The 23,739-nt window shown below is 38.2% G+C and overlaps 1 long non-coding RNA gene across 1 annotated transcript; it reads right to left on the reverse strand.

The window, feature by feature from the left end:
- Positions 1 to 652: 652 nt before the first annotated feature.
- Positions 653 to 22,301, reverse strand: LOC124417734. Its single transcript, XR_006937391.1, has 3 exons — positions 22,251 to 22,301; positions 2,654 to 2,731; positions 653 to 1,871 (listed from the first exon to the last, which is right to left on the reverse strand). It is a non-coding gene; the product is annotated as an uncharacterized LOC124417734 (long non-coding RNA).
- Between the last annotated feature and the right edge of the window lie 1,438 nt (positions 22,302 to 23,739).

A 23,739-nucleotide genomic window follows, 5' to 3' on the forward strand; every position in this document is an offset into this window, starting at 1 on the left:
ATCGGAACACAAGATAAGTTTTCTTCCTTAGATAGTTGCCGCTGCTCCATTCTTTTTCCCTCTCTGAGCCCAGCTCCCATTCCCCTACCTCTTTCCCTTTTCCCTTCCCATTTGGGGAGTCAGGGAGCCCACAGACCCACTGTCCCCCTGTCACAGGCATAGATTTATCTAGATAACTCCATGATATTGTTTTAACTGATGTCAAAAATTAAAGAGATTCAGAAGTTCACAAGGGAACTTCACAAGGGAACTATATTTAGTATCATCTGTTAATTTAAACTTGAAGTAGCAGTTTTGCTATAGCTTTACCTAACAACTTCTGATTGAATTTTTCTTTGAAACCACAACTTTCAGAGTCTAGATTAAAGATACCTGCAATCCAGAATACAATGTCAGTAAAGAGGACATCTGCAATACATTTATTTCTGCTTTATTGCTATTGAATTAGTGTCAAATGGAAATATGTAAACTGACCAGCTATCCTAAACTATCCCTAAATTATGACTAAATCTATACACACCCGCACCCATTGAATACATCCCTCCTACTAATTTGGATAGTTTTAATGTTGAGAGAAGGAATACAAAAACACGCAACAAGTTTACTTTAACTTCTTACAGTTCAAATTTATCATTAAACTTTGTTCCATGCACTGCATGAATCAAGTATGCGAAGGGACTGATACTTCCTGTAAAACTTTGTGGGTGCTGATAAAGAACAGTGACTAATATCTACATCACTCTTTTTAGCCATATGCCCTGCCATTCACACCCTCTACATTTAAATCATTCTATCTGTAGCAGAATCTGGTATCTCTTGCTAATTGATTAAAGCTCACATTATTTTCTTGTCACAGCTGTTGTGCTTTCTCAATTTTCCTGTTCTTCTGTTTTGACATTTCTTTCATCTTCCTCCTTCATGTGACATCAAAAAGAAAGACGAAGCATCTCAGAGATCAAAAGAATAGGTGAGCACAGAAAACTGGAATGAGTACTGGAATGAGCAGAGAATATTTTCTTGCAAGACCTCACTTGTAAGCTTCATAAACTGAACATGTGTGATACAGAGTTCAATGTGAGAAGTCAGAAGATTGTCTTAGAAACAAAAACTAAGGTTCATGTAATCAAGGATCATAATTATATGTACAGAGCTGAGCCACCAAAAGAAATACCCAAGTGTATGCAGAATGTACTTTTAAAGTGATTTGCTTTATCTCCATGCTTCCCTGTAGTAACAACAAAAACCTTTATGATACCAGTGCTGAAAAGCAAGCACATCCACAACACAAACTATAGCCATACTCAAGGTAGTGGCAACACCATTAAGCTAATCAATAGTATCTTCAGCCTAGTTCTCCAGCACTGTGGGGTTTGTCATGGCTCGGGCCTGGCTGATGACTGTGGTAGCACAGTAGCTTTCACTAACCCTGTAGCACAGGGTCATGTGTTAAAAGAAAGGAGCTCCTCCAGCATACACAACCCATCAATCTGTCTCACCTGAGAATGAGACAGCTGCAAAGGTGTGGCGATCCTTCAGGAACCAACAGTCTGGTGACAAGTGCCTTGGGAATGAGCACGCCTCAGCCATGATTCAGGTATTCTCTTCTGAATCCCATAACCAGTTGGGTGTTTGTTTTTTTTTCCTTTTTTTTTTTTTAAAGGGGGCAGGAGGGGGAATTAAATTGATGTTGATTATTTCTCTTTTTCTTTTCTAGATTCTTAGAAATCCCAGAATACTTACTGACACAAGAATTTTGAACTTAGGTGCACAAGTATTTCCTCTGTAGAATAACATCTGAAATAGTCACCTTTCACTTGCACAACCTCAGAGATCCCTTTTCTGCTGGGGTAGTTGTAGTTTCCTTGACATATCTAGAAAAAAAAGTTGAATATCATTCTGATTTTTATCTGTTCAGCTGCCTTGATATCTGATAAGCTCCTACCTGAACATGGGAGAAAGATTGATAACATCCACCCTCAGCTAGGATACTATGTAACTAATCACATGGAATGAAAAATTATTTTTTAAAAGTGATATCAAAGGGAGAGAAAAAGAGAACAAGTGTTTAATCATGCAAAAAAAATCTTAATATGGTTACATATTACTAAATACTAAAAGAAGAAACTAGCATACAAAAATCTGACTCAGATGAGGACTCTGGAGTAAAGGGTTTCTATTGATTTGTAAACTGTTAACTGTTAAAATGAAATCCAGCATCTCAGTGATAAAAAATTATGAAAAATATAATGCTAATAAACTGATCTACACTGTCAGAGCAGTGACAACCAGAACTACTTTTACTTCACTTCTATCTGCTTGCTTCAACAGCATTCAGAAAAGTTTGATTTTCAGAGCTGCACTCTGAGTATGTTGTAGGTGAAAACAAAGAGATTGTGCCTTTCTCTAGGCACCAGGAACTCTTATGGGTGTTATATCATACTCATGGTACCCTATCTTAAGAAATGGACAGTTGTCTAAAACATGATAAGATTTGTCAACCTCTTTTCTGTGCCTTTCAGAAATAAACAGATGTTCAAATGAAAATCATAACATTTTGGTCATTTTCCTGAGCCTCTGCTGATTTCCATAACCCAATTGCCTAGTCAGTTTTCTCAATATTAGCAGAAATGTAAGGATTAAACTTTTTTCTTACACTTTTGTCATGACATATGTGGAGGTTTCACTCTGATGGGCTGCTAAACTCACCACAACTGCTCTCTCACTCCCCCTCCTAAAAGGAAGAAGGGGAGAAAATATGATGAAAAAAGGGCTTGTGACTTGAGACCAGGACAGGGATATCACTCACCATTTACTGTCACAAGCTGAATAGACTCAATATAAGGAGATTCATATGGTTTTACTCTTGCTAGAGCATTAAGAATCTAAAAACAAAGTAAAAACACCACCCACCCACTTCTACCTCCTCCCCTCACATGGCCCAGGGGAAGAAGGAATGGGGCTGTGGCCAGTCTATAAGGCTTTAACTCTGCCTCTCCTTCACTATCACTATCTGTCCCCACACAACATGGATCCTTCCTACAGCGCCACCCTTCCCAAACTGATCTGCATGTGCTTCCTATGGGCTGCACCTCTACCAGCACCACCCCAGAATAGCTCCATCCTGCAGGTCCTGCAGCACCTTTCAGGTACTCCTTTCTATGCCTTCCCTCAGGAGTGTTGCTCACAGCTCAGCTGTGACAGCAGTAGGTCCCCTCAGAGAAGCTGGAGCTGCTCTGGACTGACATGAGGCACTGCTGGGCTCTGCTCACTGAGACACCCCTGCAGCCCTCCCACTATCAAAATCTTGCCATATAAAACCAATACACCATAGTTAACAGATAAAGAGAAAAGCCAGTAGGAACACATAAGAGATTAGATAGGGAAAAGATCTGACTGAGACAGTTCATGGAAATGAAAAATAGCCTGAATATATTTTAAGCTTATTCAGCACAAAATACACCTTAAGGATATAGGATGACATATTTCAATTATTATTTTACTTTTACAAGATGTGGTACTTAAAAGGATGTATATTTTAAAACATCTGTTTCAATTTTACTTTTCTCTGAAATTGGATTTTAAAGTCAGCTCCTCTGTGCTAACCTGTGGTGACAATAATAGGAAAGACAATTTCACAACTCTGCCTTCTTTAATCCCTTCTCTCCATCATTACAGCGATCACTTTTAAGCAGTTTTGACAGCAAAAGCCCCCAGGGAGGGATTTGATTGAGACAGACCCATTTCTCATCCCTACTTTTGAGGGTAAAGGGCATGAGATACACAGTAAGAAAGTAAGAAAGCAACCAAGATAAAACCGCTGAATTGATGCGAGTAGAAAATAGATACACAATAAAAATACCTGTTTAATATCTTGTGCTTTACATCTGTATTTATCTGTATGGTATGAGTCCTTACACTTGACACACACATTTTTGCTAGCTGGATTTTGATGGAGTAACAAGTCAGAGATTCAGTTGAAAGCAAAGTGTTCACAATGGGACATCAGGATGGAAGAGTCCCTTCTGAGCAGATTTACTCATGACCAAGTCTTGTCATCTGCATTTACAAACTCCATTACCCAGTATTAAACAGACTAGGAAAACAATACTTATGTCCAGAACCTCTGATCTTGACATTTCTGTCTATGTCCCACAGGAACTGTCTCTAATGAGATGTGTAAATCAGAAGTGAGAAACAACTGCCATTTTATTAGTGGCTAATAAAAGTTAAAATCAAACAGACAACAAAATCAAAAACAAATAGCTAGTTAATGTTGCTAAATTTGGTTTTATTTGAGCTTCTCTTTTTTTTTTTCCTAAATGTATCACTAACCACAGTATGTTTTCTGGGGGACAAAGCCATTATCACAAGAGAAAACTTACTTTGACATAGACATCAGTAATTCTAGAACAGAAAGCTGAAGATGGAGCTGAGAAATTTGGTGACCATTAAAAGTGGAGTCAGGAACTTTGCTTATGCTCTGTGGCAGTTTTTGGACTAAAATCATCACACACAAAGTAGATTAAGTAGAAATAGAAAATAAGTGCAAAATACTTGTCAAAATTGCTTTGCTCTTTTTTTACTGCCTATGTTCATCACACTGCAGGGACTTCATATGGAACAGCCATACAGAGGTAGAAATGATTTGAAAACATTACTTTAGAATCTACTAATACACAACTCTATACAAGCAAACCTACTTACAGAAGTGTGTTAACCTAGCTTTGTTACAAGTGTTAATTTTATTTCCAGTGGAACCTGGGTCTTAATATGTCAAAAGGAAGCTTAGAGTAAAATGGTTTTATAATTATTCTCTCTTGGGTAAATGCATTTAAAGTATAACTTATTTATTTTTGATCTAAAAGCCTACCAGTTATATTACACAAAATACTTTTAAGATTTTATTTTTTGCTCAAAATCTGATTTTTGCCCTCATATCTGAAGAGTGCAGTGTGAAATAATTATCACATCTCAAGAAAAAGGAAAAGCCAGCCTTTTGTTCACACCAGCCAAAGAAAGGCAGTTCAGACAAACCTTGAGTTACTAAACTATCTGTTGAAAAAACCCACAACCTTTCACCTAACCTTCCTTTTCTAAGTTAAGCAACAAAGTTCCTGTTTGCACAAAGATTCTATCCATCATATATTTTGTTATATAAAAAAAATGGGAACTAAAATTTAACTGAATGTCATCTTTGTCTTTTAGGCAATTCTGCTGCATCCATTTACATACCATAAAAGTAACTGCCTGCAAAAGCTTTCAAGAACACTTTCTCCAACAACACTACCTTCCGCAGTGCCTCAAATACAGTGAGGAACACTGAAAGCAGTGAATGAAAACTCAACAGGTTTTTCAGTGTTGAGTTACCCTTTCTTTTTTTGTTCAGGTGCTTTTCATTCTCCATCGTCTTTGTTACTTGCCTGGATTTGCTTGATTGCATGAACAGTACTGCATACAATTTTTTGTCCCCCTTATGAAAATTGTTTTCTTGGTGATATGTCCTCAGAATTATAGATGGAGGCAATCAGGGCACTACAGTACACACCAATAAATATAGTTGTAATTAAGCATTTCATGACAACAGTAGTCTAATGTTCAGCTGGGAATTAAAATCAACTTAAGGACAGTGGGCTACCTTTGAATTAATTCAGAGTAGTAACACACTGAATACTTCCCAACCCACTTCTGAAAAAACATAATTAACAATCAATGAGAAATTATATCTACATCTGACAGGAATGCTGATTCTCTGGTTTACGAACTCTAAAACTTGTTCTGTGTGTTAAATAGCCACTCTACACAGATACAAAAAAGAGAGAACAAAACCTTCTTGTGATAGAAGTGATTCATTGCAAACTTAAATTAACTGTGCAGTCTTCGGCATAGCAGCTAACTAAACAAGGACTTTATGCTCTCAACAAAATGTTTTAATTATAGTAGCAGGTGTACAAACAGTGTACACCTAGAGGAAGTAACTGCAAGGTTCAGTGTATTTATACCAGTTATGAAAGGTGTTTTCAGCTTAGTTTGTAATTGCCCCAAAGATCAGCTTCCATGGTCAATGAATCCAACACAAAAAGGAAGATTTTCTGTTTAAACTGCAACATATTTCTAGGGATCCCACTATAGGTTGTCTCTTAATGCTCTTTCTGATGCAGTCTCTCAAACTCACTACTTTTATTTTAAATCAATGTTTGAGACCAATGACAACATTTACTTTTTAAAAATAAACTAAACTTCAAAAACAAACACACATTTTGAGTCTCAGAAACAGAATTCAAAAAAATCTCAGGAGAATAAAACTTCTTACTTTCACTCTGTTCCGAACACTTTAAGTAGACTCTCCCCTGATGTCTGGAAAAGTAATACTGTTGCAAAGGCCAAAAGCCAATAGACACAGCCCTCTCACCTGCCACTGGCAGTGCCCTAAAACAGATAAGTACAAAGAAGTGCAAGACCTTGGAGACTTTTCCATCTTCCAGAAATTTTCACATGAGGAATTTTGGACAATAGAGATCATTTCTGTATGTCACAGTCCCTTCAAGCCTTCTCCAAACTGAATAAGCCTAAGCTCCCTCAACTTTTCTTCATAGGAGAGGTGCTCCAGCCCCTCCAGTTAGTTTCTGTGACTCTCCTCCAGACCTGCTCCAACAGCTACATGCTTTTCTTGAGCTGTGGACCACAGAGCTAAAAGCAGTACTCCATGTAGGGTCTAAGGAGAGCAGAGTAGAGAGGGAGAATTACCTTCCTTGATTTGTTCTCCACTCTTTACACTGTTGACTTTCTAGGCTGTAAGTGCACACCGTTGGTTCAAATCACCCATCAGCAGCACTCCCTGATCCTTCTCTACAGGAAAGTTCTCAATCTATTCATCCCAGTCTGTATTAATGTTTGCTCTGACCCAGAAGCAACACTTTGTACTTGGTCTTACTAAATTTTGTGAGGTTCATGTGAGCCCACTCCTCAAGCCTGTCTGGGTCTCTCTAGATAGCGTCCCTTCCTTTTGTCAAGTCAGAAGCACACCCCAGGTTGGTGTCACCTGGGGACTTGATGAGTACATTCAATCCAATTGTCTAAGTCATTAACAAAGATATTAAACAGTACTGATCACAGTACAGATATCCTAGGGTTACCAATCACTAATCTTCACCTGGGCATTGAGTTATTGTTGACTACAGCTCTTGATGCAGACATAGACAATTCCTTATCCATTGAACAGTCCATCCATCAGATCCATATCTTCCCCATTTAGAGACAAGGATGTTGCATGGGACCATGTCAAGAGCCTTAAAAATTCCAAGTAGTTTATGAGTTGCTCTTCTTCAGTGATGCAGTCACTCCATCATAGAAAGCAACTATAGTTGATCAGACATTATTTGCCCTTGGTGAAGTTATACTGGTTTCAGTTCTTCATGCTGGCCTCCCCACTAAGGAAGATAACTTAGTATTCTTAGAAAACTTTGGCATTGAGTTTTTAACCTCTTTTTCTTATAGTGTCTGAATAGATTAATAATGTTGCGCCCAGAACAACATATCAGGGTTTTCCTGCTGATAGAATCATACAATCATTGTGGTTGGAAAAAACCTTTAAGATCAAGTCCAAACATCCACCTAACACTACAAGGCCATATTTCTAAGCACCATATCTACAAGTCTCTTAAATATCTCCACAAATGGCAGTTGCACCACTTTGCTAAACAGCCCTTTTCATGAAGAATTTCTTTTTATCTAATCTAAAACTTCCTGGTGCAACTTGAGGCCATTGCTTTACAGCTTATCACTTGTCACCTAAGACCAACATCCTCCACTTTGCAATGTCCTTCCACCCTAAAAAAAATAATAATCCTGTAGACCTACTTCTACTTCAGCTTTGAATTCTTATTTATGAAAAGTTATTCCATAACATCTTTAAAAATGGACCTCACAAAAAGGCTTTCAGAAATCCAAACAGACTGTCAATTAAGTTCATTCACACTCTTCTTAATTCATTAGAAGAAAAACTGACTCACAGTTGGTACTATCAGACTTACTAGAATAGAACTTGACTCAACAAGTATGTTTATACAATTCAGGATAATCTTCTACTTTGAAAGCTGACTACTGAAATACAATCCACTAACTTTAACAACTCCCACTCCATCTGAAGCATTCCTAGTACTATCACCAGCTGGGAATTGCTTCCAAATAGAAATTGATGCATTTCGCAGATGCTACTAGTGCTATACACACATACACAGAGTTTATGTTGATCTGTAGTCACAGTTTATGTCAGTAAATACAGCCACATATACAACTCACATCCTCACGTGGTAGTTGTCATAGAGTGCCAGTTTTCAAAGGCAGTGGATTAAACAGTCTTTGAGTTCAAAGACCAAATATTTTCATATGAAATATGTAAAAATCACTTTTCAAATTATTGTCACATAAAAAGGCAAAAACAATTTTTAGAGGACAAAAGTCAGACAAATAATCTTCTTGGAAACTCACTGGTGAATGGATTTAGAGCAAAGCATATGCAGTTCAAATTAATTTTAAAGGCTCAAGATAAACAGAAAGGTTTTTTCCATCTGGAAGTTAGTTACTCAAATTAAATAGGAGGCTGAAAACAGAAGCGACATATGAACTCTAAACACAGCTTATTCACTGCTCCTCTTATAATGTTTACAGTGTAACAAGAGCAAAAAAATTCTTCTGTGTTTACATATCCTAAAGACAAATTCTCACTGAAGAGATGTGAGCTTCTCTTTCAGAAAAGAAGTAGCATATGTTTATTTTCTTTTCTCAGATAAAATATCCTCTTGTTGGTCTTACATTCCTTAAATAAATTTGATTCCCAACTAGAAAGGTTTTTTTTTTACATTAATTTTGAAAGGTATTTCATCCCAAAATAATTTTATGCCAGTCTTTGACTTCTGTCATTTTCATATTTTTCCACTGACTCTTATTTCCATACCTTTCCAGCTTTCCTTTTTTTTTGGATCATCATTACAGTTTGAAGTACAAAGAGCTATTTTCCTATAACAGTACTCACACATGACATATTCATTTTTATTAGCTATCTAGTAAAAAAAATTGTAATACTTCTCACATAGATAGTTTTCCACCCGATTTATTTCTGTGAACTCATCACAGTTTGTTAGTGAGTGAAAAGCTTACAAAGTCATATTTAAGTAGCTGTTCATTCAGTGTTAAATTTCATATTTTGAAATGGAAAAAAAGGTGCTGTTTAGTTCAGCATCATACTGAACAAAATTCCAACATTCTTTTTGTTTCCTTTTCCTGTACTTAACAGAACGGATATCTTCATATATGATACTTTCCAGAGTGTTTTTCAGTTATTCTAATCTTAACTAGATGTAAAAAACCTCATACAGGTGTAATACATTTGGCTCAAAAGAGAGCAGATGGTGGAGCAGCTCTCTTTCTTGGTTTCCCTTGACAGAAGTGTGTGCTCTAATTTAAACCTTTGATTTGAAAAGAACTTTGAGCACTCACTAGACTTGAAGTAGTTTGGCCTTGAAAAATTCAAATAGTTCAGACTCCAAGACAAATGCATAGCAAGATTTCTCTCTTCTTCTGATCCCAGCAAAAATTCCTTGAGCAAGCAGCAGCAATACTGTTCATCCAATCACCACCACTTCCTTGTCTTTATCTCAACCCATGAGCTTTGTTGTACTCACTTCAATAGTTCTTTCACCATCTCCTGGCTAAAGGTGGAGTGAGTGACTGCCTCGTTTCTCAGATTTGGGAGCATGGCTGTTTGCCAAGCTTAATCCCACTATGCCTTCCTCTTCTGAACTAACTATATTTTCTTCCAGTGGTGTTTTTTTTTCCCCAGCAAAATTTAAGAATATATGTATTTTTTTAAAAACAGCAATTGATACAGTACAGATCCTGGTGAGAATATGCAAGCCAGAATTAAAAGGTGACAATTAACATCTAAGAGCTGCATACTTAAAAAGTTTAGGACAAAGTGAAAGTAAAGAAAAATGGTAACAGAAGCATAAAATGGACATCAATGTTTCAGAAGTGTGAGAGCCAGGAGACTGGCAGAAGCCAGTCTCTGCAAGTAGAGGAGAAAGCAACAGATAGAGGGAAGCATCAGTTTTCAAGCCAATGGTTAAAAAACTTCAGCTCACAGCAGATGATTGAGAGTATTCATTCAACACAACTGGTAGGATATCCTGCTGCCACCATGACCACAACTAATAATTAGAAGTAGTACAAGAGGATGGTACTTGCAGACATTTGTCTAATTATCCACTTACTGATCTTCACTAAAAGTGTGTTAGCCATAAATCAAGAGGGCATAGTTGAAGAGCTAATTTCATAATGTTAAAGAACAAATACATAAAATACAGGCTAAAAATACAAATAAAACCCAAAAGAAATCAACCGGCAAGTATAGCTTTTTTATTATTTGTAGTTGATTTTATAAAACAATCATAGATAAAAGAGCAGCATTAAAATGTGGTAGGAAGAAAGTACTATTGACTATTATTGTAGATTTCCATAGGAGGAAAGAGAGGGAAAAATACCTGCTAATATTGCTTTTGTGTTTCTAGCAATGAGAAACAGTTTCAATTTGAGTTGAGAGTTAGTAGACTGTCATTGCTTGGATTGTCAGAATTAAATTTAAAAAAGAAACTAAATGGCCATGTTCTGTCACAGGCAGGAAAATGTAGATCAACTGCAAGAGAAAGATTCAGGTTTTCAGGAAATTGAATCTAATGGCACAGCTGCTACAAATTAATTTACACTATTTCATTATAATTGTATTTGCACTGGTTGTTTTTGCTATGACAGACATGCAGAAACAGAAATCTAATTTTATTTTAAGACGTTTTATACTTCATTAAGCATAAGTTTTGAAGTTGCCCCACAATATCATTCAGTGATAAAGAAACCTCATAAAAGAGCTGGGGATAGCATGGTCATACCTCACCCTCACCATACCATACTCAGTCCCTTTGCAAAAGTACATACAGAAAAAAAAATGATGAAAAAAGGATCATGTGATGAGACAAAGAAAGGAGAGATCACTCAACAGATATCATCACAAGCCAAACAGGCTCAGCATAAGCGATATTAATGTAATATATTACCAAAAAACAGCAGACTAGAACTGTAAGAAGCTAAGAGCAAATTAAAAGCACCTTACCACCATCCACATTTTTCTCCTCCTCCTCTCAAGTGGCCCAGGGGAACAAGGAATGGGGACTGCAGTCAGTCTATAATGCTTTGTTTCTGCCTCTTTCATCAGCACTGTCCATCCATTCTCTGCATAGGATCCTTACCATGGGATGAAGTCCTTCCCAAACTGATCCCACAAGAGCTTCCCAGAGATTCAGGGTCAGGCCCTGCTCCTCAGTCACCATCCACTGTTGCCCTGCAGGCTCCACTGTGACTGCACAGGGAGATCTACTCCACACAGTGCCCCATGGGCTGCAGGTGGATGGCCTGCTCCTCCATGGGCCCCTCCTGTGATGCAGGGAGCTTCTGCTCTGGAGCTCCTCCTGCCCAGACCTTGGTGCCTGTACAACTATTTATCTCATTTTCTTATCCTATCCCAGCTACTTTTATGCAGCATTTTTCCCCTTATCTTAAACATACTATCACAGACATATGTGATGTTGCTTTCACATTTGGCAAGTGACACATCCCTTTTTAAGTTGGCTGAAATTAGCTCTTCACTAAAAATCGAGCAGCTTCTGGACTTCAGAGCCACCCCTGCAGTCCTCCCACTACTGAAACCTTAACACATTCGCTGAATGCAGACTGTCAGGCTTGAAGTCTGTTTTGTGACCTGAAGGCCTTAAGTAAACAAAATGTGTGACTCTTAGGTTGGCCTCTGATGTCACTGTCATGTGCATATGCCAATACATATATAAACATGTTAATGTATATCATAACTGACCAAAAGTCATTGGCTTCTAAATATATTACCCAGAAAGTATTTGTATTGACTTTGAAAGGAATGTCTTTTTTCCCCAGTTTTCCAGGTAAGCATCTTATCATGCATACCACATACCCTCAAGCCGACATTTGGGTGATGTAGTAAATTAAGTCTTCCTAGTGTGCATTTACTTTTTTTGTTGTGGGTTTTTTTAAAGCAGATTGTTATAAGGAGAGAAAAAAATATAAACCTATAGAGGAACTTCTCTATTATCTGAAATGTATCTTTGTAATAACTTTAATCTTTTGGTTCACTTAGAATTATAATGAACAGCCACCTACATAATACAAAAGAGGTTCATAAAGAGCTCTGAATTTGCTGGCTTTGAGGATTGTGTAGCTTTCTTTTCACTTTCTAATTAGGAAATTATGCCATAAAAATGCAAGTTGTACACTGAATTATAAATTCTCCACTATGAACTTTGATTTGACAAATGTTTAAACTCAAGTGCTTTCAAGTAGGTGGTTTACACCAGTCCACAGTAATATGGACTATTCCCTGTAAAACAAACAAAAATACATTTGATGACATAGTTCATAGTCTCTAAAACCACTAAGGAAATAGTTATGTAAACACAGCTGTTCAGATAGAGGAACACATCAGAAGATGCATGACATTTGACTAATGAAAGGCAAGGATAGAAGCTTGACCTCCCAAGTTTTTGCAGGATTGAGGTAAGCGAAATCTTACATCTGATTAAGGAAAAAAAATCTCCAAAAAGATGCACCATTATCTTCAAAGCATTAGCCAACCAATATCTGAGAACAGGTCTAGTCTTGCTGATGAAAAGACTTAGACAGAAATTGTATAAATCATAGAAACTGCTAGGGTTAAGAACAGTTATGCATGAGAAAGCAAAAATAACTTGGAAGTTAACACAATTGATCTCAGTATAGGAATCAAACTAGCAGCTCAACATTTGAAATTATTGTTCAGTATTTCTTAGTATGGAAATGCAGCTGAATCTCATTCTTGTTTTTGGAATTTACATTGAGAGTAGCTATGTACAATAGAATGCCAATCTAATATCCTTCTTTGTCTTATCTTGTAAGAAAAAGAGTTCACATGACATGAAACAGTTTTTCAAACTATACTAATGGAATATCATACTGTCTTTTTCTTATCTGGGAAGAGATATCAGTAAATAAAGAATAACATAACAGAATAACAGAATAAAAATTGCCTTTGATCCCCAGACACTTCTGAAAGCAGAGTTAGTAACTAAGCATTGAAAAACTTCTGATGGATTTCTTGTCTAGAAACCACCTCCTTTTAAACTTCACACAGACTTCCAGCTCTGATACTATATCATGTCAGACAGTTATTTGGCTTAATTAAAAATTGTGTAGAAAACCACCTCTTTTCCTTTGTTTTGAACTTCCTACCTGAGTTTAATGCTCCTACTTCTTTACTACAGGAAGAAGAGCAATGAAAACATACTTTTCTCTCTGCCTCTCAGTATATGCACAGATCTCTCATATTCCATCTCAGTTATTTATTTTCCAGGCTGAATAGTTTCACTTAACATTATCTCTTGCATAAATACCTCTTGCCTTAATCAGTATTCAGTGTCCATGTCGTTCCTCTGATTCTAGAGAAACAGCCTTACACATAGCTCCTACACTGAAGTTCAAAACGTGTAGACTGTAGCTCTGAATGTTGCCCTAAACAAAACAGAAGGATTATATGATGATAGGTGGATTAAAATATGGAGTTATAAGGATGTTACAATTTGAAGCTTTTGGTAAAGCCTCGAATGCAGAGAGTAAAGATTTGGGGTCACACTGTAGAATATGTTGATTCAGAGGAAAATGGTTATTTTGGAAGGGACCTTCTTCCATGCTGTTGCACATGGTGGATACATAAATCAGAACTGAAAAGGAAAGCTATTTAGACCTTCAGGATAAAGCCACACACCTTCTTTTCTGACACATCTTCATTTAGTGAAATTAAATAACGCTATGTTGCAATGACACAAGTAGAACAGACTTCCGTAAGTGTTATGCTGCAGCAAGAGAATCATCTGTTCAACCCACTCCCCACCCACATAATGCCTGTTGCAATAATTTCAACCACAAGGGAAAGCTCTAAACATCATCAAAACCAGCAATTAAATGTCATGTGTTATTAGCTACCACACACAGAGATAATCCACTAAATCCTCACATAATGCTTCTTGCAAGAAAGGCTTGGGGTCAGTTACTTCACTATTCAAGCAAAAGCATAAAGAGTTAATTAGAAAATTAAGTACTTTTGCAGCTACTCTGGAGAATACATGTAAGTGCTGAATTATTTGACTGTTAGCTTCAGATTTGTCCAGTTTAAAGTTATTTGACAAGTATAAATAATGCATGAATTAATCACCTACTTTGATTACTATCTGCGTAAACAGTCAAGCAGAAAACTCAAATGTGGTGAACTTGCATCCAAAATCCAAAGATAATACGCTTCTCTAACTGATCTTTTAGAGAAATAAATACTGAATAAAGCTATTAATTTGCAGCAAAGTCTGCTTGATCTGACTGAAAGCTAGAAGCACTGTGATAATCTGTAGTGTTATGAATTTAGTAGAATTTGAAATCTTTGGTATATGTTATTTTTGGTATGCATTACTATTTCAGCAACAAATAAGCAACACCTAATGATGAAATGTCAAGATGTCTCAACTGCATAACTACAGAACAGCTCACTGTTCTGGTATTTTCAGATCCAGGCTTTTTTTTTTTTTTACACTTCACAATAGTACCCTCTAAGTTGCAGATTTGAACTCCATCACAGCAAAGAACATCACTTTTCACTGAAGTCATTGGTTCACCAACCATATTCATATTCTGTTTTCTACCAGTCAGAACTTGCTCTCCAGCATTCTACAAAGGAAGTTGATTAAAATGCCTTTATAAGAATCAGAGGAGATGGGTATAGAGAGTCTGCAGCATGTTCCAATCTAGACATGCTTCACATGAGCTTCTTCCTGTTTTGATAAGCTAGTGGGAACATTAGTACTGTAGCCTCTTGAAGTTTTAAGACAGCATGTCTCTTTGATTACAGCAGGACACACACAAAAAAAATACATCTACAGCCCCTAAACCGAGAGTGATTTAAACATTTAATTTGTTCAGCAAACGCACAGAAAGGATGCTGGCCCTACAGCACCCACCTCTTCTCAGATGATGTTGCTTAAAGGCTTAAACTTTAAGAATTATACTTTTATTCAGGAATACTCAGCCAATAGATAAAACTAAAAGAGATTTTATGCCTTCTGTGTGCTTCTAAAAATAAATACAAGGTCCCATCAGGTCTGTGCACACAGGCACCACATATACATGTACACAGACATTTCAGTACAGACAGGGACCACAGCATACACACAAACACCACAAATGAATTCATCTTGTTCTCCTCTCAAGCAGATCAGGTTGAAATCCTATTACTGGAAAATATGCATGTGTAGACTGTATGGAACCCTCCAGCAGCTAGTCTATCCAATATCTGTACCTAGGATCTCCTGAACTCCAGGTGCTGTTGGGCATACAAAATCCTGAGCCCACAGCCTCAATCCAGCTACTAGTAGTAAGAGGTTCTGGCACACACAAACACATGCAGTATGGATTCTTCCAGTAAGTTGCCTCTGATGCTAGGTCTATTCAGCCACTGCCCCCTGTATCCCCTCAGTATCCCAGTTGCTTCATGGCCTGTTGTACACATACACATGAATCTGGTCTAGGACTTAGACTAAGTAGGCCTTAGCCATACTGAACTGCAGTAGCAGTCTCTCCAGTGGCCGCCCCAGACTCTTCTGGTCTCTTCAGTACCTGGTCCAGACTTATGGTCCCACTCCAACAGTTTCCTTCTAAGCCTCTTACCTCCATCACCAGCTAGTGCCAGCTTAGATTTAGCTAGTGACCGCACACTCACACAGACATACACACGCTATTCTCTCCAGTTGCTGGTACCCCAAGCTCACGTGCCCCTATGACATATGATCCCATTTGTTGCTGGCACTTATACCTTCATACAAACAGGCTTTCAGATAAGAGAGTACCTTTACTGAGGAAAACAAATGTCTAAGACAGTAGAGACTACTGATTTATGTATGATCACAGCCAGATGAGGATACTGCTAGATACTTGTTTACATTTAAATTTCCCTTTCCCCACTCCCCAACCACCCTTCCCTTCACACACACACACTTGTTCCTTCCCAAACAACCTTGACCTCTTACTTTGCCTTTGGTCCTTGCTTGAACATCCCAAGACATTGTATAATTCCAAGCTGTTATTCCTCTGTATTCCCCAATCTCAAACTAGAAGATGCTCTGTAGAGCTGTTGTGTCACCTCTGGATCACATGGCTAGAGGCCTACTGATGACAGCCTTCAGAAGGGCCAGGATAGGAACTCATGTGATGAGGTTATTGGGGTTTCACCAACTGGTGTTATGTCTCTGTGCTCCTTCATACATGGGGGGGATGAACTTTGTGACACAACCTAACAATGCCTTGTTCTTACATGTATTCCACCTTCCACTACGACGAGTGTTCTCTCTTCTCTAGGCATTCTACTCCCGGCCTTTGAGCAGCAAAGCCTCCCACCTTGTCAGCTGTGTGTGCTAAACTCCTAACCAGGTGAAGACTGATAGTCTTCTCAGTCTTTCCTGTCCAGCTCCGGGCTATCCATGGTGTTAGACTAGTCCAAATTCAATTATATAACAAGTAAACTTAGGCCATCCCTCAATGTGAAGGCAGAGTGAGCATTCAATAATTAATCATGTTCTATACTGTATCTTTAAGCTTAATATTACTGCATTACTTTTTGTTGTTATTCCTTAAACATACTCCTTTGATTTAACACTATGCAGTCAGGCAGGATAACAGTATACAGATTTAAAAAGGCACATAAAATATTACTAAAAATACAGCATGCTCATTCCTCAATGGAGGTGTATGATAATACCTAAAGAAATACATCTTATGTGCACACAGTGATACTGAGCAAATTAACAATTAGTTATACTTTGATCAAAAAAATCTCTCCTCCTCCCTCTTTCTTGCTATATTCTGGTGGGAAAGATGTCTTTGTAAAAATAATAGCTAGATTTTTAGAAAAAGTAATTGTCTCATTTTTTGGAGCTAGACGCATCAAAAACTGCTGCACTTTACTCCTAGCCAAGCGAAATGAATTTACCCTTTGCCATTGGTGGTTTTCTGAGCTGCTCATTAAGCTGACTGTCCTAAGAGGAATCTTTTTTTTTTTTAACCAGTTATCAGGAAAACTAGAGTTCATCTAAAATAGATACCTTTAACTGTAAGTAAGATGTTTCATGCCTTCTTCCTCTTGTGGATTTATTAAGGGAGACCAGACATTACAGGACATCAATATTTTTCTGCTTCTGTTCTTATTTCATTAAAACTTTCTCACAGAACAGCTGCCAGTGAAGTGATGGACATTTGGAAAACAGTGACAGGAGAGGACTGCACTCTTCACAAGCAGCCTTAACAGGCACAATCCAATCCAAGATTGTGCTTGGGTAGAGCAGGAAGGCAGGCACTGACAGAAGGAGAAGCAGCACAGCTGTTTCCCTGCTGTGCTATGAGGAACTGTAACAAACCACACACCTCAAACTTCAGTTCCAGCCTTACAATAGCCTCAAACCATTATAGTTAATATTACCATAACTAATAAAAACGTGTTTACATTTTATCCAAACTACTACGATACCTATTATTTAAAGCAGAAGGCAAGAAGAGGTGAAGGTACCAACAAGCCTAAGACTTTAAAATCAAAAGATAAAATTAAAACTATGGGATAATTTATTAACACAATGATTATAGAACCCTAGAAAGTTTAGGTTGAAGGTAATCTGATCTGACCAGTCTCATCAAAATAGGGATAACCTTCAGTCTCTTGAATTATATGAGAACATCCATCTAAGGGGATAATTTGTTTTTTGTTCTTACTGAACAAAACGTGACTGAATAATGTCACATCTGATTAACAAAGTAGACTAGGTTTTACAATACATTAATTACGAGTACTGTATAATCTCTTCATAGAAGAACTGACATACTAAGCAGGTAGAGGGGAATACTTCTATATGGCAAGAACAAACCATTTTCTTTTCTTACTTAAAATAAATAGCACTACTATGATAAGCAAATGGATCCTTTCTCAGTTCATAATATTTGTTTCACATACTCAAAGGTTTTCTGAGGCCTGGAGCTCCTCCTGCCCTCACCTGGGTGGGAGAAGCAGCCCTGAAGGTACATTTCTCACTCCTCTCTCCCAGCTGCTGTTGTTCAGCATATTTTTCCCTTCTTAGATCTGCTCTCACTGAGGCACACACCCAGTGTTGCTCACAGCTCAGCTGTGGAAGCAGCGGGACCCTCTGAAGCAGCTGGAACTGCCCTGGTCTGTCATGGGGCACTGCTGTGCTCTGCTCACAGAGGCACCCCTATAGCCCTCTCACTATCAAAGCCTTGCCACCCAATGCAAAATTTTAAGTACACATACATTATACATATTATATACCTTATAAGACCCTACTACTGAGCTATTGTACTACTCCTTAATAAGACTTGGCAGCAACATTTATGGTAAAAGATGGAAAAATAAGTGGTTACCTAACAGATTTTGATGAAATAAGAATTATGTTCACTTACTTTCACATAATCCTAATCCTTCTCAACTTTCTTATTATATCATGGGGGGGGGGGGGGGGAATGTTTAAAGATATCTGACACTACAGAGGTTCATCTGAATTAACTGTGTCTCTGAAGTGCCAGACAGAAACAGCATAAGGGAAGCTCTCCACTGTTCAGCCTAAGTATTGTACAAAAGAACATCCATAAGATCTTTGCTGGCAATTTGAATTAATCTTGTGTGAGGGAGTGGTACAAATTTCTTACACCTCTGCATCAGCCAGCATGGGGAAAGAAAAAAAGCACTTGTGCTAAGTGCCTTAGCCTGCACAATATTATCATGGTAAGGGCAGAGGGGAAAGCTGCAGGCTGCATAAATTTTTAAGCACCTCCAAATCAGTTAAATTCATGCTATTATATCAGTTCATGCATAGGTCACACCTGTGCGCCCCGAACTGTTGCCAGGGGCACTGCTACAAGCAATACTGTGAGAAGTAGATAATTTGACTGTGAACCTTCTCTACAGACCCACTCTAACAGCAGTGCACAGGTGGTTCTTAATTCTGCTTTTAATGCGAGCTTCTGTTATTAGTTATTTAGAAGAATCAGATTAAAGAACTGTAGCTGGATTGGATTGAAATCATCTCAGGTTTACATTTTTTGTTATTTCTACAGTTGAACTCTTACAGGAGGAGTAAAAGTCTGAGCTGAGTCCAGTTGGGGTTGAGTTCTTAAGGCTAGAAAAGCCAAATCCAAAACTAGCAAAACTCAACCATGAGTAATTCTACATTGTAGAGGTTCTTTCCAGCAAAGCTCTGATCAAGAAAGATGAGAAAAATAAGTAAAAGCTAAGTGGTACTGATTTATTATCTCTCAGGATAAAGCACTAATTGGTTACAAAGCAATCCCTTGAAAAAATTATAATTCACTTACCTCTCAAACTAATAAATTGTGAAGGAAGTCAGTATACCGTTAAGGTACTCTAAAGTGCATTTTCCAATACTGAGTCTGGGTCATAAGGAACTGAATTCAGAGAGATCACAAAGCAAGAAAACTTAATTGTGTACTAAAAACGAATTAAGTGCTATATTTCTGACCTGAGCTAGAGCTGTTCCACTCAAAAGCTTCTGCAGTACAGGAAAGCTCTTGACTCCACAGCAGGCAGAAGAGACATTCCAAATAGATGGATGCACAGAAATGTGCATATACAATGTTGATATGCACAATCCCTACCATGACTAAAACCAAGCATAAAAGCATGTCCAAGCAAACATGAGAAATATTCAGAGAGAAGTTGGCTCTAAGAAAAAGGAATTTTTGAGCTTAGTACTGTATTGCTTGTCAGCTGCTCATCAAGCTGAGTCACAGCAATATTGCATTATGAATTGTTTTTGAATCACTAGGGTGTTCAGTAATATGGTTAGGAATTGGCAAATATAGCAGAAATTAACTAAATATACATTTCAAGATCACTTCAGGTGCCTTGGAAGTAGACTAGCTGTCACAGTCCTGATGTGCCATTAGGATCCCTGTCAGTCCACGTTTTTTTTTTTTTGTAGTTACAGAGTTGAGACATGAAAAACACCATATTCAGTAACTTGTATTCATGAAGAAAACCACATTCTGTTGTTTGCCAGACTTCACAAGAAACATCTCCTGTGCTGACCTTTAAGCTTGGCATAAGCTTCTTCAAAGCATTTATAAAGTTACCACAGTGTCCTTCTTCAAGCCACTCATTAAAAGACATCTTCTCTCACAAGGCATACAAGAACACTCAACAGCAGTTAGACTGACAATATAATTTAATTCTTTCTTATCATATAGACTAGTGCTGTGGCTTTGGACTCATCTATCAGTGTCTGTTCAGGGTCTGTGCATTTCCTCTTCAATACAGGTGAAGAGTCTCAGGCACCTAAAGTGGGGCATTTCAGATCCACAAGAATCAAGTCTTATCAATGGCCTTCACTGGCCACCTGCCAGCACATCCCTAGTTACATTCTTCAAGGAAAACACAGTTGGTAAAGATAATACAAAGAAGGCCCATCACACTAAAGAAAAAAAAGTCAATAAATAATTTGATAATTCAGTGAGTGTGGCTTCTGCAAGCCTGTTGGTGCTTGCATTATACCTTGCTAGTATATTGCTGGCAGTCTGTTTGAAGTGGTCTGAATATATACTGACTCAGTAGACTTGCAGCTCTACCAGTTTACTCAAAAAACATGCTAGTAAGACAACATGGAAGAAAGTTTACAAAGGCGATCAGTCTGAATGTATTCTCTTTGTGATAGCTTCCCGTAGAAAAAAAGACACTACAAATTGTTTATTAATTATAAATGCACAAGAGAAAATTTCTATGAAGAAATAATGCAAGTGCATCTCTGTATGGCAAATAGGTACACAGGTATTGGACCAGAGAGATTATCACATTACAAAGGAGAAATGAAATAAAGATCTTACCTGTGTCCTGGGCTCACAGAAGGGCTCCAAGAGGAGTGGTCTCCAGATAGAGATCCTTCCTCCTTGGGATTCAGCCCTTAAATGGGGTCTAGGAGGGTTTCAGGCTCCACCCCTTCTGGTCACTCAGGTGAAATTGCATTCACCTGTGCCCCTGCAGCTGACTCAGTGCTCACCTCAGGTGATCAATCAGAGGTTCAGGCTATGATTCAACAGTTACCATACAGTCTCTTTCTTACATCTCCAGTACTTTTTTTAGATAAAAACATGAAAGTGATACAAAATACAATACCTGCAACCCAAGGACTTCAAAAATATACCCAACACACAGGATAAGACCATTCAAGATATAAGTCTGCATTTAACTTCTCACTGGTATAACTCATGAAAAAGCATTCTTAGAAACTTCATGCAACTGCTATTTTCTTTTTAAAAAAATCAGAAAGAGAACAACCACCACCACCACCAGAGTATCATCAAAACAACATTATTTCCTTTGTTTTCAAATAATTACAAGGCAATATAGAGTGACTTAATATTAGGTCACTTCATACAGTGGTATAAATAAAATAGTGGTAAAGCAAGTCTAATATAAGAAAAATTGGTACATGTTTTCTTATGTAAATAAACTATTTACTAATATGTATCTAATTACCAAGAACATTTGGACATCATTACTTTCTCACTGATTCCTTTGGGCTATGTGTCACAATAGTTGTATTAATCAATGGATAATCATTGCACATGAGCAGCTTCCAGTGAATTCAGATTGTGTGCTGTTACCCACTGTTTAATGAAGGACATTGGGCTAAAAGATATTAATAAATTAATAACTTATGCCTGTGAGAAATCAATCAGTCCCCATCTTCATACATCTCATGGTAATCACCAATCCTTTAATTCCAATAACTATGGTGTAGCTATCGAAAAAGTTGGCAGAAGACCCAGCAGAAAAAAAGCAAAACACTACAGCAGAGGTTACAAAACATGAGCTCTAGTTTAAACAAAACATTTAGATCTGACAAGTTACTTAATTTCCTTTAGCATAGCTTGGCTTGTAAAAGAACTACTTAGTTTGAAGGTCATGTAACACAATGGAGAACACGATAAGACAACAGAACAGCAAGATCCCAGGGCACAGCAAGCAAGGATCTGCTCAGATAGAACAGCAGTAAGCACAAAAGCATAGGAACGAAGCAACTTACCTTCAGAAAAACTATAAGATTCTTAAGAACACAGCAATCTCTATATGAGATACTCTCAGCTCCACTGCCAACCCTTAAATGAGGTCTGGGAAGGGATGGATCCTGGCTTCACCCATTCCGGTCACTCAGGTATATTGCATGCACCTGAGCTCCCCTGGCTTGGCCCTGCCTTCCCACCAGGTGCTCTATCACTGGTTCAAGCCGTGACTTAACATTTCCACTACAAACCTGTAGAGACCTGTAAAGAAAGTAAGTAAGGCATGTTTTATACTACTTTGTTCTCCATAACACAGAGCAGGCCTGCCGACAAGGACTTGTGGGTTCTGATGGATAAAAAGCTGTACACAAGTCAGCAGTGTCTGCTTGCAGCCCAGAATACCAACTGTATCCTGCATCAAAAGAGACATGGCCAGCAGGGAGAGGGAGGGAATTGTTCCTCTCTATTCTGCCTTCATGAGGCCCAATTTGGCGTACTGCATGCAGACCTGGGGCCCCCAGTACAGGAAAGATGTGGAGCTGTTGGAGTGGGTCCAGAGGAGGGCCACAAGGATGATCTGAGCGCTGGAGCACCTTTTCTGTGAAGACAAACTGAGGGAGTTGGGCTTGTTCAGCTGGGAGAGGAGAAAATTCTGCGAGATGTCACTGGGGCCTTCTAGTACTTGAAGGGTGTTTGTAAACAGAAGGACTGACTTTTTACACAGTTTGATATTGATAGGAAAAATAGGAATGGCTTTAAACTAAAAGAGGGGAGATTAAGTTCAGATGTTTGGAAGAAATTGTTTCCTCAGAGGTTGGTGAAGTGTGGGGGTTCAAGACAACGTTCAGAATAGAGGCGAGGACACTGAGAACAAAGGCTGTCTGCAGGAGACAAGAGCAGAAGTCAAGTGGGGCAGGTAACCTCCATGTGATGACGACTCTGACTGGAGAAGAAGAGCATGAATAGAAGCAACTTGTGGCTCTGATTGGATGAGCGCTAGCATGGGCAGTTAGTACCTAGACATGAAGGAGACTTGTAAAGTGTTCTGTTGACACGTAGGGGGATGGAAAGTTACAAGAGGGAACTTGGAAATATACGTAAGGGATGTTACACCAAATTGGATCATCACACATCTGAGTTGGTGCATTCAGATGCTGTAGTGAGGCACTGACACAGACTGCCCAGAGAAGCTGTGGTTGCCTTGTCCTTGGTTGTGTTCAGCAGTTGGATGGAGCCCAGGACAGCCTGACTTAGTTAGTGAGGAGCAACCCTATCCACTCAGAGGGGCTGGAAGTAGGTTATTTTTAGGGTCCTTTCCAACCCAAGTCATTCTATGATTCTACTTCTATTATGCTATGATTCCACGAAACAGGTATTTTTTAAACTGTTATGAAAAACTATTTCTGATACAGAAGAAAGATATTTTACTGAGGCTTCAGAAATCTCAGAGGTTCAAATGATGTCATTATGCCTTTAGACTGAATAGATCTAGCATGGATTCAAAGTATTTTG

The sequence above is a fragment of the Gallus gallus genome, chromosome 2, assembly GCF_016699485.2.
Source record: "Gallus gallus isolate bGalGal1 chromosome 2, bGalGal1.mat.broiler.GRCg7b, whole genome shotgun sequence".
NCBI lineage: Eukaryota > Metazoa > Chordata > Aves > Galliformes > Phasianidae > Gallus > Gallus gallus.